At 44.4% G+C, this 14515-nt stretch overlaps 1 long non-coding RNA gene and 2 other non-coding genes across 3 annotated transcripts; 2 read left to right on the top strand and 1 right to left on the bottom strand.

Annotated features, from left to right (window-relative positions):
* Positions 1-1514: 1514 nt before the first annotated feature.
* On the bottom strand, positions 1515-2204 carry LOC125006217. Its single transcript, XR_007112552.1, has 2 exons — positions 1949-2204; positions 1515-1844 (listed from the first exon to the last, which is right to left on the bottom strand). It is a non-coding gene; the product is annotated as an uncharacterized LOC125006217 (long non-coding RNA).
* Positions 2205-2252: 48 nt separating this feature from the next.
* On the top strand, positions 2253-2358 carry LOC125007520. Its single transcript, XR_007112734.1, has one exon. It is a non-coding gene; the product is annotated as a U6 spliceosomal RNA (small nuclear RNA).
* A 10648-nt stretch (positions 2359-13006) lies between these two features.
* On the top strand, positions 13007-13112 carry LOC125007519. The gene has a single exon (XR_007112733.1). It is a non-coding gene; the product is annotated as a U6 spliceosomal RNA (small nuclear RNA).
* Positions 13113-14515: the final 1403 nt, after the last annotated feature.

The following is a 14515-nucleotide window of genomic DNA, read 5'->3' as shown; positions in this document are numbered from 1 at the left end:
ATTTGACGTGTGTTTTAGTGTTTTATTTCGTCCCAGGTCCCGCCCACTAACATAAAGGGGGGTGGAGCTTATGACTTATACTGTAGCCAGACACCAGGGGAGCTCTACTTATTCTATATTTCATGTCCTGTCTGAACCTAAAGAATTAAACAAACCAGTGATTGATCATCCTGCTTTTATTAAAAGATCTGTTTTCTTTGACATATTTTACAGCTTCAATCATTGAGAAAAGATTAAATCTGTTTCGTGTCCTTCAGAGGAAGACTGTGACGATCGACGAGGACACCAGGAGGAGGAGTGCGCCAGGATGACACGCAAAATTGTGAAGCGTTCCTCATTTTCCTTCAAAAATATTTCATATTATTGTCATTTTTAGACATTTACACATTTGTATGTGTAGTAACTTCTTGTCGCCACTAGGCGGCCATGAGACTCTACTCAGTGTACAACCCTACATGTGCTGGACTCTGTGTGGACACATGAAGCAGTTTCACGCCCTCTTCTACAGTTTTCATTTTACTTAGTAATGCTGGTTTGTGTGTGTGTGTGTCACAAAACATGAGACTGGTTAAACAGCACGTACATTACTGGAATGACATGGTACCAACAAACAGTCTGATGGTCCAAGCGTTTCATTACACTGACATTACAAGACTATAGTTTAGCTCATTAACGTCACCTGGCTCAGACAAAATAGCGACAAACTAAACACTTTCATGTTTAACGGGGTTTTATGGTAGAAACTTTGGCTGGTTAGCACAACACGGCGATAAAGCGTTAATATGCATTAATTTCTGTCGTTTAAAATTGGAATTTGACACTTTAAAAACTAAAACTCTGATGCTACAACGCTAGTTTAGCATCGTCAAACAGACATTTCGGAGCACGGAGTCATAAAAACATCGGTATGTAGTAACTTTATGTATTAGATCTAGTATCAGCAAGTAATGTAAGTTTTCAAACAGATAAACTTATTTTTAAACTTAATTTCATTAAATAATAACGACTACTGTTCTCACCGTCCGCACCGTTCAGCAGGTTCCAGTGACAGGGGAGGGTCCTGGAGGAATATTGGAACAAATCCGGCCTCTGATTGGATGACAGAAGTCACCACAAAGTCTGATTCTCCATATTGGAACCACAGCGGCCCTCTGATTGGCTGACCGTCTTCCGGGTTTGGAAACTATTGGAACTGCTTCTGCGCCTTGATTGGAGGGGGCGGGGCATCCGTCTGCCGTTAATGCGGAACTGTCAACCGTGTTGAAACTGTTGGTGATGTGAGGTTCACCGGTTCGACGCCCAGTTAAAACAACGATGAAAACGGTCGGAAGTCAGTATTCATCTACGAGTTATTCATAACAATTCGCCATACATGGCAAAACATACGTAAATTATATCCAGATTTATACTCTGTCGTTTTGAAGCTCGACTCCATCTCTACACCGACGGGTCTCGAGCCACTGACCTCTGACCCTACACAAAAATACAGAGAAGAAGAAGCAGGAGCAGCAGACTTCGAGAATGTATAGAGTTTACTGAGTGTTCACACTTCACAACAACCTCAGTCACAGAAACTGTACTTGAGGAGCAGCCTGTTTAACAACCAGTGGAGGAGTTGGAGGAGCACAGCTCTGTTTCAGGTGATTGAGGCCGTCCGTTCATGTGGGTCCTGTTCTTTTGCAGCAGGAAAGTAGTTCAGGCTCCTACCAGTCCTCTTTACGTCTCTGTGTCTGTCTCCTTGATCTTCTTTAGCCCACACTGGACAAAGCAGCAGCACAAATGGAGGTAGTTGAGGATGTGAGTGTGACAGCAGCTCTGGTGGAGGTGGTGGAACCAACACTGACCTGTAACAAAGAGAAATGAATGAGGATCAAACCAAACCAAAAACATTAAGTCACTTTATGTTATGATTCCAACGTCAATATATTTATAACATCGGTTACACAACCTGAACAGGTTGTTTCCTCTCGTCCTGATGTAAAGACTCGTCACACAGAACTTCCCATGTGCCCCTGGGAGCTCCTGAGCAGAACATACAGTACACAGACTAGTTTAGACCCTCATCAGACCTTTTTACAGTGGATCACAGCTGCTCTGGAGCTCACAGTCCAGATCCCAGACCTTTTAACTATGCCCTTCTGGCTCAATGAACACATTTGAACCTCAGACTGTCTCTGTGTAAGAGCCAACCATGTGTTGGGGCCACGCTGGGACACAGTCATATAAATACTGTACGCACCCAGGTCACTGTCGTGTTACTTCGGTAGCACATATACTAAAATTGGAACGATACAGAGAAGATTAGCATGGCCCCTGCGCAAGGATGACACGCAAATTCGTGAAGCGTTCCTCATTTTCCTTCAAAAATATTTCATATTATTGTCATTTTTAGACATTTACACATTTGTATGTGTAGTAACTTCTTGTCGCCACTAGGCGGCCATGAGACTCTACTCAGTGTACAACCCTACATGTGCTGGACTCTGTGTGGACAGATGAAGCAGTTTCACGCCCTCTTCTACAGTTTTGATTTTACTTAGTAAAGCTGGTTTGTGTGTGTGACTCTGTGGGGGACAGAGGGGAGCTGTGGTCAGCCGAGGTCGGCGCTCTGACCCTTTGCCGGTCCGAGGCCCGGTTGGACCAACTGTTTGCTTTCTGGTACCTGCTGTTTAGCATTGCCATGGCAACTGGTGGCGGCCATTACATCATCCTGTTACTGTAGCGCCAAATAATGAACTAAAACAAAACTAATTCCAAAAATTTGACACTTGGACATTCATCAACATTATATCAACTACCTTAAATGACAGAAACCAAAAAAAATATTTGACGTGTGTTTTAGTGTTTTATTTCGTCCCAGGTCCCGCCCACTAACATAAAGGGGGGTGGAGCTTATGACTTATACTGTAGCCAGACACCAGGGGGACCTCTACTTATTCTATATTTCATGTCCTGTCTGAACCTAAAGAATTAAACAAACCAGTGATTGATCATCCTGCTTTTATTAAAAGATCTGTTTTCTTTGACATGTTTTACAGCTTCAATCATTGAGAAAAGATTAAATCTGTTTCGTGTCCTTCAGAGGAAAACTGTGACGATCGACGAGGACACCAGGAGGAGGAGTGCGCCAGGATGACACGCAAAATTGTGAAGCGTTCCTCATTTTCCTTCAAAAATATTTCATATTATTGTCATTTTTAGATATTTACACATTTTTATGTGTAGTAACTTCTTGTCGCCACTAGGCGGCCATGACACACTGAGCTGCAGTGGCAACAAGCTGAGCGTGGTTTTCCTCATGTCTTTGTCCCATGACGGATCGCGGCCCAGTCAACCCCTCTAGTGAATTCTGGACTAAACCTGGGAGCTACTGACGCTATTTAGAGAATGTAGACATACAACTAGAAGTTATATCATCTGATGACCAATATTTCGAGGAGAAACCAAACCTACAAAGGACATTATTTACAACTAAAGACAACTAAAGTAAAAAAATAACAGCATTTTCTACCTGAAAAAAATTAAATACACATTTAGTTGAACTGTTGGTTTGACATGAAGCGACACTGTAGAACTCCAATGTTATTTTTGATGCTTTGTTTTTTTTAATGACATAGGATAAAATGGAATAAAATTCCATTAAACAGAATGAAATACAGTTAAAAGGCATAAAAACAACAATAATGATAATAATAAGAATAAGAATAAGAAGAACAATAATAATAATAATAACAGTAATAATAGTAATAATGATAATAATAATAATAATAATAATAGTAATAATAACAATAATAATAATAATAATAATAATAATAATAGCCTAATAATAATAATGACTTGTCTTTAGGGAACCCCTGCTCCACTGGTCTGTGTTTTGCAGAAACCACTAGAACAGAAGGTCTCCTCGTGTGTCTGATCTGGGAACTGAAGATCAGAAGAACTTCCAGCTGGTTTTGTGTTTAGGCTTCATTAGATGTTCTTTGAAAGAAGCCACGATCACTTTGTCAATTACTGGTCGCTCTAGATCCATGAAAAACACAATAGCGTCTGCAGTTTTCCACTTTTTGTGCAGGTCCTCCCAAACGGTCTTGTCAAGCCTCTTGAACCTTTTCGTGGGGACGTTAATATTCTCACGCTGGAATTCAGCCCAGATTTTCTTGTATAGTCTGTAACGGATGGCCTCAAACTGGTCGAAATCGTATGGCATTTTTGCTTTTGCAAAGGCCCTTAAAACCAGGCACTCAACAAAAGTGCTGACACACGTTTTGCACCTTTCTTGCTCGTCTGTTGAGGACTCGGTAAATTTTGGCTCAAACTGAACAGTGTCGTCCTCAACTACTGGGATCTCCAGAGAGGAGGGCTCCTTCTGCTTAGAGTCTGGGCCTGGTGTCTGTTTCGGTGATTGGTGACGTTTGGTCACTTCCATGATGGGGGTCTCTGGTGAGAGGCGGGCAGGGGTAACGTCTGGAGATGTTACTGTGGTTGATGCCTCTCCAGCACATGGGTTGACAAACAAGCCTCTAAATGCGCTACCCAGTTTTTTCAGAGACCATCTCTTTCTTGGAGTTGTAGCTGGTGTAGGTGTCTCCTTCAGATCCTGGACTTTTTCACCCTCAGACTGAACTGAGCCACCCTCAACTGCTGAAATTCGCAGAGAGGAGGGTTTCATCTGCTCTAAGTCTTGGGTTGGTTTCTCTTTCGGTGACTGGTGACGTTTGGTCACTTCCATGGTGGGGGTCTCTGGTGAGAGGCGAGCAGAGGTAACGTCTGGTGACTGCATTGATGCCTCTCCAGCACGTGATTTCACAAACAAGCCTCTAAATGCGGTACCCACTCTTTTCAGAGACCATCTCTTTCTTGAACTTTTGGGTGGAACATGTGTCTCCTCCAGAGCAATGCTGTCCTCAACTACTCTGTCCAGAGAGGAGGTTTCCAGCTGCTCAAAGTCTTGGGCTGGTTTGTCTTTCGGTGACTGGCGTTCAGGTGCAGGGATCTCCACGGTGGTGGCCTCTGGTGAGAGCTGGGCAAGTGGTTTCACACACAAGCGTCTACATTTGGTTCCTTTACGAGTCAATTTCTTTTTGGACTTCAGACCTGTGGCTTTCAGACCCTGGACTTCTTCAGCCTCAGACTGAGCAGTGCTGTCCTCAACCTCTCTGTCCAGAGAGGAGGTTTCCAGCTGCTCAAAGTCTTGGGCTGGTTTGACTTCAGGATCTAGGAGCACCACAGCCGTGGCCTCTGAAAATTGCTCATCGGGAACAGTGACCACCACAGTAGTGACCTGCTGCTGAGACCCAACTCTATCTGTAGAGGCAACTTTTGATGACCTCATAGAGGGTGATCTGACTACAGCAGGTCGCACCTTGAAAATCCTATTAACACAAAAGCCCCTAGTCTTGAATTTCAGAGACAGTTTCTTGTTGGACTCTGGACAAACAATTGAAGCCTGGCTCACTGCGAAGCTCTTGGTGTCTTCTTCAGACTCAGTGTTTTCATCTTCCACTACTATGATCTCCAGGGAGGAGGGTTCCTGGTGTCCACATTCTGGAGGTGTTCTGTCGTCTGGTATGTGATGTTCAGGTACAACCACCCTCACAGCGGAGCCTTCCTGAAACTGCTGCTCAGGTACAACCAGCACCACAGCAGCAACATCTGGAAGCTGCTGCTCAGGCACGATGACCTTCACAGAGTTCAGCTGTGGGACGTCTGGTGACTGTGTTGATGCCACTGTGACTCCAGCACGAGGCTTTCTGAATAAAGGTTTCACAAAGAACCCTTGAATTATGCCCCCCATTCTCTTCAGGGACAGTTTGCACGTCCTGGATTTAGGAATCTGGACCTCTTCATCTCCAGATAAGTCTGGGACTGCTTCTCCTTGGATCTCCTCTCTGTCTGTGTCAGTTTCTGGTGTTTTAGTCTTACAGCTCTCCTTGTCTCCTATGGAGGCTGTCTCCTGGGTGTATGCATCAAATGATTGAATGCCACTTTTAGTTTTTGTGGACTCCAGATCTTCTGTCTTTTTGTCAGTGTCTTCGTCTTCCAGGGGGGTGGCCACACTTTTCTTCTTTTTCTTCTTATTTGTTTGAGATTTGTGTGTCATCATCCCAATAAATTCTTTCAGCATCTTGCTGATGTAACGAACCATACGTCTAATTCTTCTATTGGGAGTGACGTGTCTTTGTACTTCCTGCTCTTCAGTGTCCTCGCCAGCACAGAGGATGGAGTTGACGCTCTCAACCACGTTTTGGGCAATTAAGCTGGTCAACACCTCTGAGCTCTCAGAGCGGACCTCTTCTTTAATGTCCAGGACTTGAGCAAAGGTTTGGATAAGTGTGTCGCCCACGCTGGTCAAGACAACCTCTTCAGAGATAAGATGCCTCTGTTTGATTTTCTCCAGGATGAATTTGGAAATGAGCATGATCAAGTCTGTGAGCAGCTGTGCCAGCATAGAACTGGTAACCTCATCTGGTTTACCTAATATCAAACATTCCCACTGGTCGGTTTTGAGGCTGCAGAAAAACGATTCAATCAGTGGACGAAGCGTGTCCACAGTGATCAGTGGGACATTGTGAGCAATACTGTCCTCAACTACTCTGTCCAGAGAGGAGGTCTCCAGCTGCTCAAAGTCTTGGGCTGGTTTGTCTTTCGGTGACTGGCGTTGAGGTGCAGGGATCTCCACGGCGGTGGCCTCTGGTGAGAGCTGGGCAGGTGGTTTCACACACAAGCCTCTACAAATGGTTCCTTTCCGAGACAATTTCTTCTTGGACTTTGGACCTGTTTCTTTCAGACCCTGAACTTCGTCAGCCTCAGACTGAGCAGTGCTGTCCTCAACCTCTCTGTCCAGAGAGGAGGTTTCCAGCTGCTCAAAGTCTTGGGCTGGTTTGACTTCAGGATCTAGGAGCACCACAGCCGTGGCCTCAGAAAATTGCTCATCGGGAACAGTGACCACCACAGTAGTGACCTGCTGCTGAGACCCAACTCTATCTGTAGAGGCAACTTTTGATGACTTCATAGAGGGGGATCTAACTACAGCAGGTCGCACCTTGAAAATCCTATTAATGCAAAAGCCCTTAGTCTTGAATTTCAGAGACAGTTTCTTCTTGGGCTCTGGACAAACAATTGAAGCCTGGCTCACTGCGAAGCTCTTGGTCTCTTCTTCAGACTCAGTGTTTTCATCTTCCACTACTATGATCTCCAGGGAGGAGGGTTCCTGGTGTCCACATTCTGGAGGTGTTCTGTCGTCTGGTATGTGATGTTCAGGTACAACCACCCTCACAGCGGAGCCTTCCTGAAACTGCTGCTCAGGTACAACCAGCACCACAGCAGCAACATCTGGAAGCTGCTGCTCAGGCACAATGACCTTCACAGAGTTCAGCTGTGGGACGTCTGGTGACTGTGTTGATGCCACTGTGACTCCAGCACGAGGCTTTCTGAATAAAGGTTTCACAAAGAACCCTTGAATTATGCCCCCCATTCTCTTCAGGGACAGTTTGCATGTCCTGGATTTAGGAGTCTGGACGTCTTCATCTCCAGATAAGTCTGGGACTGCTTCTCCTTGGACCTCCTCTCTGTCTATGTCAGTTTCTGGTGTTTTAGTCTTACAGCTCTCCTTGTCTCCTATGGAGGCTGTCTCATGGGTGTATGCATCAAATGATTGAATGCCACTTTTAGTTTTTGTGGACTCCAGATCTTCTGTCTTTTTGTCAGTGTCTTCGTCTTCCAGGGGGATGGCCACACTGTTCTTTTTATTTGTTTGAGATTTGTGTGTCATCATCCCAATAAATTCTTTCAGCATCTTGCTGATGTAACGAACCATACGTCTAATTCTTCTTTTGGGAGTGACGTGTCGTTGTACTTCCTGCTCTTCAGTGTCCTTGCCAGCAGAGAGGAGGGAGTTGACGCTCTCAACCACGTCTTGGGCAATTAAGCTGGTCAACACCTCTGAGCTCTCAGAGCGGACCTCTTCTTTAATGTCCAGGACTTGAGCAAAGGTTTGGATAAGTGTGTCACCCACGCTGGTCAAGACAACCTCTTCAGAGATAAGATGCCTCTGTTTGATTTTCTCCAGGATGAATTTGGAAATGAGCATGGTCAAGTCTGTGAGCAGCTGTGCCAGCATAGAACTGGTAACCTCATCTGGTTTACCTAATATCAAACATTCCCACTGGTCGGTTGTGAGGCTGCAGAAAAACGATTCGATCAGTGGACGAAGCGTGTCCACAGTGATAAGTGGGATGTTGTGAGCAATGCTGTCCTCAACTACTCTGTCCAGAGAGGAGGTCTCCAGCTGCTCAAAGTCTTGGGCTGGTTTGTCTTTCGGTGACTGGCGTTGAGGAGCAGGGATCTCCACGGTGGTGGCCTCTGGTGAGAGCTGGGCAGGTGGTTTCACACACAAGCCTCTACAAATGGTTCCTTTCCGGGACAATTTCTTCTTGGACTTTGGATCTGTTTCTTTCAGACCCTGAACTTGTTCAGCCTCAGACTGAGCAGTGCTGTCCTCAACTACTCTGTCCAGAGAGGAGGTTTCCAGCTGCTCAAAGTCTTGGGCTGGTTTGACTTCAGGATCTAGGAGCACCACAGCCGTGGCCTCTGAAAATTGCTCATCGGGAACAGTGACCACCACAGTAGTGACCTGCTGCTGAGACCCAACTCTATCTGTAGAGGCAGCTTTTGATGACTTCATAGAGGGTGATCTAACTACAGCAGGTCGCACCTTGAAAATCCTATTAACACAAAAGCCCTTAGTCTTGAATTTCAGAGACAGTTTCTTCTTGGGCTCTGGACAAACAATTGAAGCCTGGCTCACTGCGAAGCTCTTGGTCTCTTCTTCAGACTCAGTGTTTTCATCTTCCACTACTATGATCTCCAGGGAGGAGGGTTCCTGGTGTCCACATTCTGGAGGTGTTCTGTCGTCTGGTATGTGATGTTCAGGTACAACCACCCTCACAGCGGAGCCTTCCTGAAACTGCTGCTCAGGTACAACCAGCACCACAGCAGCAACATCTGGAAGCTGCTGCTCAGGCACAATGACCTTCACAGAGTTCAGCTGTGGGACGTCTGGTGACTGTGTTGATGCCACTGTGACTCCAGCACGAGGCTTTCTGAATAAAGGTTTCACAAAGAACCCTTGAATTATGCCCCCCATTCTCTTCAGGGACAGTTTGCACGTCCTGGATTTAGGAATCTGGACCTCTTCATCTCCAGATAAGTCTGGGACTGCTTCTCCTTGGATCTCCTCTCTGTCTGTGTCAGTTTCTGGTGTTTTAGTCTTACAGCTCTCCTTGTCTCCTATGGAGGCTGTCTCCTGGGTGTATGCGTCAAATGATTGAATGCCACTTTTAATTTTTGTGGACTCCAGATCTTCTGTCTTTTTGTCAGTGTCTTCGTCTTCCGGGGGGTGGCCACACTTTTCTTCTTATTTGTTTGAGATTTGTGTGTCATCATCCCAATAAATTCTTTCAGCATCTTGCTGATGTAACGAACCATACGTCTAATTCTTCTTTTGGGAGTGACGTGTCGTTGTACTTCCTGCTCTTCAGTGTCCTCGCCAGCAGAGAGGATGGAGTTGACGCTCTCAGTTACGTCTTGAGCAATTAAGCTGGTCAACCCCTCTAAGCTCTCAGAGCGGACCTCTTCTTTAATGTCCAGGACTTGAGCAAAGGTTTGAGGAAGTGTGTCGCCCACGCTGGTCAAGACAACTTCCTCAGAAATAAGATGCCTGTGTTTGATTTTCTCCAGCAATGATTTAGAAATTAGCTCTATCAAGTCTGACAGCAGCTGTGCCAGCATAGAACTGGTAACATCGTCTGGTTTACCTAAACTCAAACATGCCCACTGGTCTGGTGTGATGCTCCTGAAAAAGGATTGGATCAGTGGATAAACTGTGTCCATTGTGATCTGTGGGATTTCCTCTGTCTGGGAATAGCTTCCACTGTTCATTGGAACTGTTGTTGGTGTCGTGTTACGATACATTATCCTGGATGTAGGGTGACGGGTTTTAAAGTCTGTCAAACTACCTGAACGGCGTTGTTTTTTTAGCGAAGATCGAGCGATTTAACTATCTAACTCTTTCTATTTACTTGACTGTCGTCGTTATTTGGCGAAGATCAAGTGAATCTCTTATGAATCTCTTATGAATCTCTGATGAATCTCTGATGAATATCGGATGAATCTCTGATGAATATCGGATGAATCTCTGAAGAATCTGTTGCTATTTAAGGTCTCTGTCAGGTGACACAGAGATCAAAGGCACGGTTCCTTTGATCTCAAAGGCATCGTGCCTTTGATCTCTGCTAATTGTGGGCGTGGCTTAGGAGGTTCCATCGCATCATATGACATCCTCACAACATCAAAAGAGTGATGTAATCACCACGGCAACACAGAGACTCCGTGACATCATCACTATGGCAACAGAGAGGCGTGTGACCACAGCAGTGAGGTCAAGATTCAAGATTCAAGATGGCGGATTCTACTGTCTTAATAAAAGGCCACAGTTATGGTGCTATTCTAATTATTAAAAACAATTTATGCATTATATGAAATGTCTGTGTTATTGTATTTGTCTTCATTGTCAATTTCCCTTCATGTTCAGAATATAGAGATTAAAAATCTAAGTGAACAACAAATGCAAAGGAAAAAAAAATAAAATAAAAAAAAAATAAACATTCTGAATAAGATATAGTAATTAAATAAATCAGCTGATATGCAGCAGTGCAATGTACGGTGCAAGAAGGTGCAGTAATATGGAGTAAGATGTGCATTATGGTGCAGTAAGATGTATACAGTGTAATAAGTTGCACTGAGGCACAATTAGGTACAGCACTGTGTGCAATAAGGTATATTTATGTACAGTAATGTGCAATAAATTGTAGTATGGTGCAATAAGGTGCAATAAAGTGCAGTAAGAAACAGTCAGGGGCCGTTATGTCCATTAAGGTGCAATAAGGTTTAATAATATGCAATAAGGTGCAGTAAAGTGTAATCAGTGGCAGGGCTGCCATGGTGGCATGGGGGGGGGGACACCCCGATTGGCCACCCTGTGGTGGTCTGGTCTAGTTTTTCTACATTTTCACCAGTACCAGAGTATTTTCCTGCACCTTTTTACCTCCTTCACATCATTTATGAACAAATAATCATTAACACTTTATTTCTGTGCATGCGCCTGTTATTTTATTATTATAGGATATTGTTGTTACTTTGTAAGAATTGAAGTGGTGCTTTAATCTGATGAATACACAGAACACTGCTATGTTCACTGTACAGAGCTAGAAGCACTAACTTACTAACTTACCCACCCAGCAGATGTGGTCAAGAAAAGCAAGATGAAAACACTGTGTACCTGTACAATGTAAATATTGAAGCGGGCGATCAGTGGCAGTCTTCATTTTTGTTAATTTTGGACGACTCCCCCCGAAAATTGCAGTAAGTTGTGCAATAACTTGTAATAAGGTGCAGTAATATGTGCAATAAGGTGCAACAAGGTGCAGTGTTGGTCAGTAGAGCTTACCAAATCTCCAGAGCAGAACATTTCTCAATAAGCACCGAGACTGAGCTACATTCAGTCCCAGATCATTACTCTCTCCACCTAAACTCACACTCACTGGTCTTTTGCTTCTCTCCATGAAGCCATAATCAAAACTTTGTATTCCTGAATTCCGCTCCGCCAGTGTAACATGTTGTTCTTTTATCGGTGGCTCTATTTAGCTTCCCAGTTAATAGTAGCTCGTCTTAATATCTTAGCCTCCCAGCTAATGGTAACTCTTTCTAGTCTCCAAATTAAGAGAAGCTCTTCCTAGCCTCCCAACTAATAGTAGCTCTCCCTAGCTTCCCAGCTAATGGTAGCTCTTTCTTGCCTGCAGCTAATGGTAGCTCTTTCTGGGCTCCAAGCTAACGATGGCTCTTCTTAGCGTCCCAGCTAATAGCAGCTCTTCCTAGCCTCCTTCCTATGTTGGAGTAAATCTGCTATTAGATAAGATGAAATCTTGGAACATTTAGAGCTTGGACACCACGTCCGGTCACCATAATCTCAGGAGACATCGCAGCTCAACCTGCAGTTCCTCTATCGTCCAATAGATGCCGCCAAACCAAGCATTGACTGAATGGAAGTGAATGAGAAATGACAAATGTGTTTGATCTGTACTCAAGAGCTGGCCTTTAATTAAAACACCTGATAAACATCTCCATGTTTCCTGTGCTCAGACTGCATTGTTTTTAAATGACAATAGGAAGAAGAAATTCAGACACAGACCTAAACACGCAGACAGAAACCAGCTCTTCATCCCAGGGCTCCTCAGAAGTCTTGGAGGGAAGATCTGGTCTGAAGGAGACTGTAATTAAACACAACAAAGGAGACATCAAATGAATAGAAAACACAGACATTAAAGTTCTGTGTGTCACACATGCTGAATTACAGTTCACATGGAAACGTAAGCTTCATCAGAGGTGTCATCATATTATATCACAGATTTATTTTAAATAATCAATACATTTATAACATTGGTTACGTAGCAGGTATTTGATCAGTCCTCAGACTCATAGAAGCTCTGCAGGGTCTCAAATTTAAAGTCCCCAAATCCAACAAGAGCCTGTCCCTCCTGACCAGGTTGGAGGGACCTCACCTGTGTCTCCCCCCTCCCTGTCTTCTAACCTCCCCCTCTGACTGTACAGGAGGCTCTATGAGAAATGTGGGAGGAGGGGGGTTGAGTTACTCTATTGTTTCCTCTCGTCCTGATGTAAAGACTCGTCACACAGAACTTCCCATGTGCCCCTGGGAGCTCCTGAGCAGAACATACAGTACACAGACTAGTTTAGACCCTCATCAGACCTTTTTACAGTGGATCACAGCTGCTCTGGAGCTCACAGTCCAGATCCCAGACCTTTTAACCATGCCCTTCTGGCTGAATGAACACATTTGAACCCCAGACTGCCTCTGTGTAAGAGCCAACCATGTGTTGGGGCCACGCTGGGACACAGTCATATAAATACTGTACGCACCCAGGTCACACTCGTGTTACTTCGGTAGCACATATACTAAAATTGGAACGATACAGAGAAGATTAGCATGGCCCCTGCGCAAGGATGACACGCAAATTCGTGAAGCGTTCCTCATTTTCCTTCAAAAATATTCATATTATTGTCATTTCTGACACATTTACACATTTTTATGTGTAGTAACTTCTTGTCGCCACTAGGCGGCCATGAGACTCTACTCAGTGTACAACCCTACATGTGCTGGACTCTGTGTGGACAGATGAAGCAGTTTCACGCCCTCTTCTGCAGTTTTCATTTTACTTAGTAATGCTGGTTTGTGTGTGTGACTGTTCACAGCTTGTGTGTCGTTGCTCTAAGTCAATGGAGAACACAGGAATCAAAGTTCTGTACTTTACACGTGCTGAACTGTAGCTCACCTGGAAGCAAAGGCTTCGAGGCCGCCAGCTTTTTGGCCTTGTCCGTCGTCTGCGCTGCAGACAGAGAACGCCGCCCGCCGACAAAAGATGCAAATCTGAAAAGCGACAGCACGGCAAATAAATTTGTTTAATTTATGTGGCACCTTCAAAGCAAAGAGCACGCTACACAAAGTTTGTTCGAGACCACAAAATTCACACAACTGCAAAATGAAATACACACTGCAATGCACTTGTTCTTGTCTGCCGGGCAGAGACAGAAGCTGTGCAGCTGCCAGTGGTGGTGGTGGCTACAGCACTCACTCCTTCGCTCTCTGTCTCTGCTCCGGACGTAGCGGACGACGTTCTCCATCTGCGAGCCAGGAGCTGGTGTCGTCCTCCGCAGGTAGTTGACGAATCTGTGAAGATCAGACAAAGTGTCATATGAAAATCAGTAGCTTTGTGTGATAATTAACACTTTTAGACATTCACACTTGTCCCATTTACATACAGGATGTTGGAGCGGTCCTCAGACTCGTAGACCCGGGTTGGAGGAGCCTCACATGCGCCTCCACAAACACCTGTGGAACCTACGGAGACAAGAACCGTGGTTAAACAACAGTCATTTGACTTTAGCAGAAGGGTCCCGTTCAGGATCCTCCTAAATGTGGGATTCTCCATCTGAGGAATACGGAGGAATACGATCAGTGCCGTGCTGTAAATATTGAGAGGGAATATAAATGTAGATGCACCAATTCAAACTTACAGTATTTGAGGTGAACAGGTTTATAATCTGTAATAAAAGACACTTATTTTAATGTAACATATGAAAATGGTCGAAAAGCATGGACATTACGGTTACATTACATAATGACACGGTACCAACAAACAGTCTAACAGTCCAAACATGTTATCACACCGACTTTACAAAACTAAAGTGTAGTTTGTGTAGAATACACGTCAACAAGTAGCATAAAACTCTTACTGTAAAGTTAGCAGGACAATTAGCAACGACACGTGTGTAAACTCGACTTCTTTAACTTTAATGTACAAAGTTTAACGGAATATATTTTGGCTGGTTAGCACCACTCGATGACAAAAAGTGCATATGCGTGTATTTTTGTAATTTAAAA

The sequence above is a fragment of the Mugil cephalus genome, chromosome 4, assembly GCF_022458985.1.
Source record: "Mugil cephalus isolate CIBA_MC_2020 chromosome 4, CIBA_Mcephalus_1.1, whole genome shotgun sequence".
NCBI lineage: Eukaryota > Metazoa > Chordata > Actinopteri > Mugiliformes > Mugilidae > Mugil > Mugil cephalus.
The sequence above is the reverse complement of the archived record's forward strand: the minus strand, read 5'-3'. Positions and strand labels throughout refer to the sequence as shown.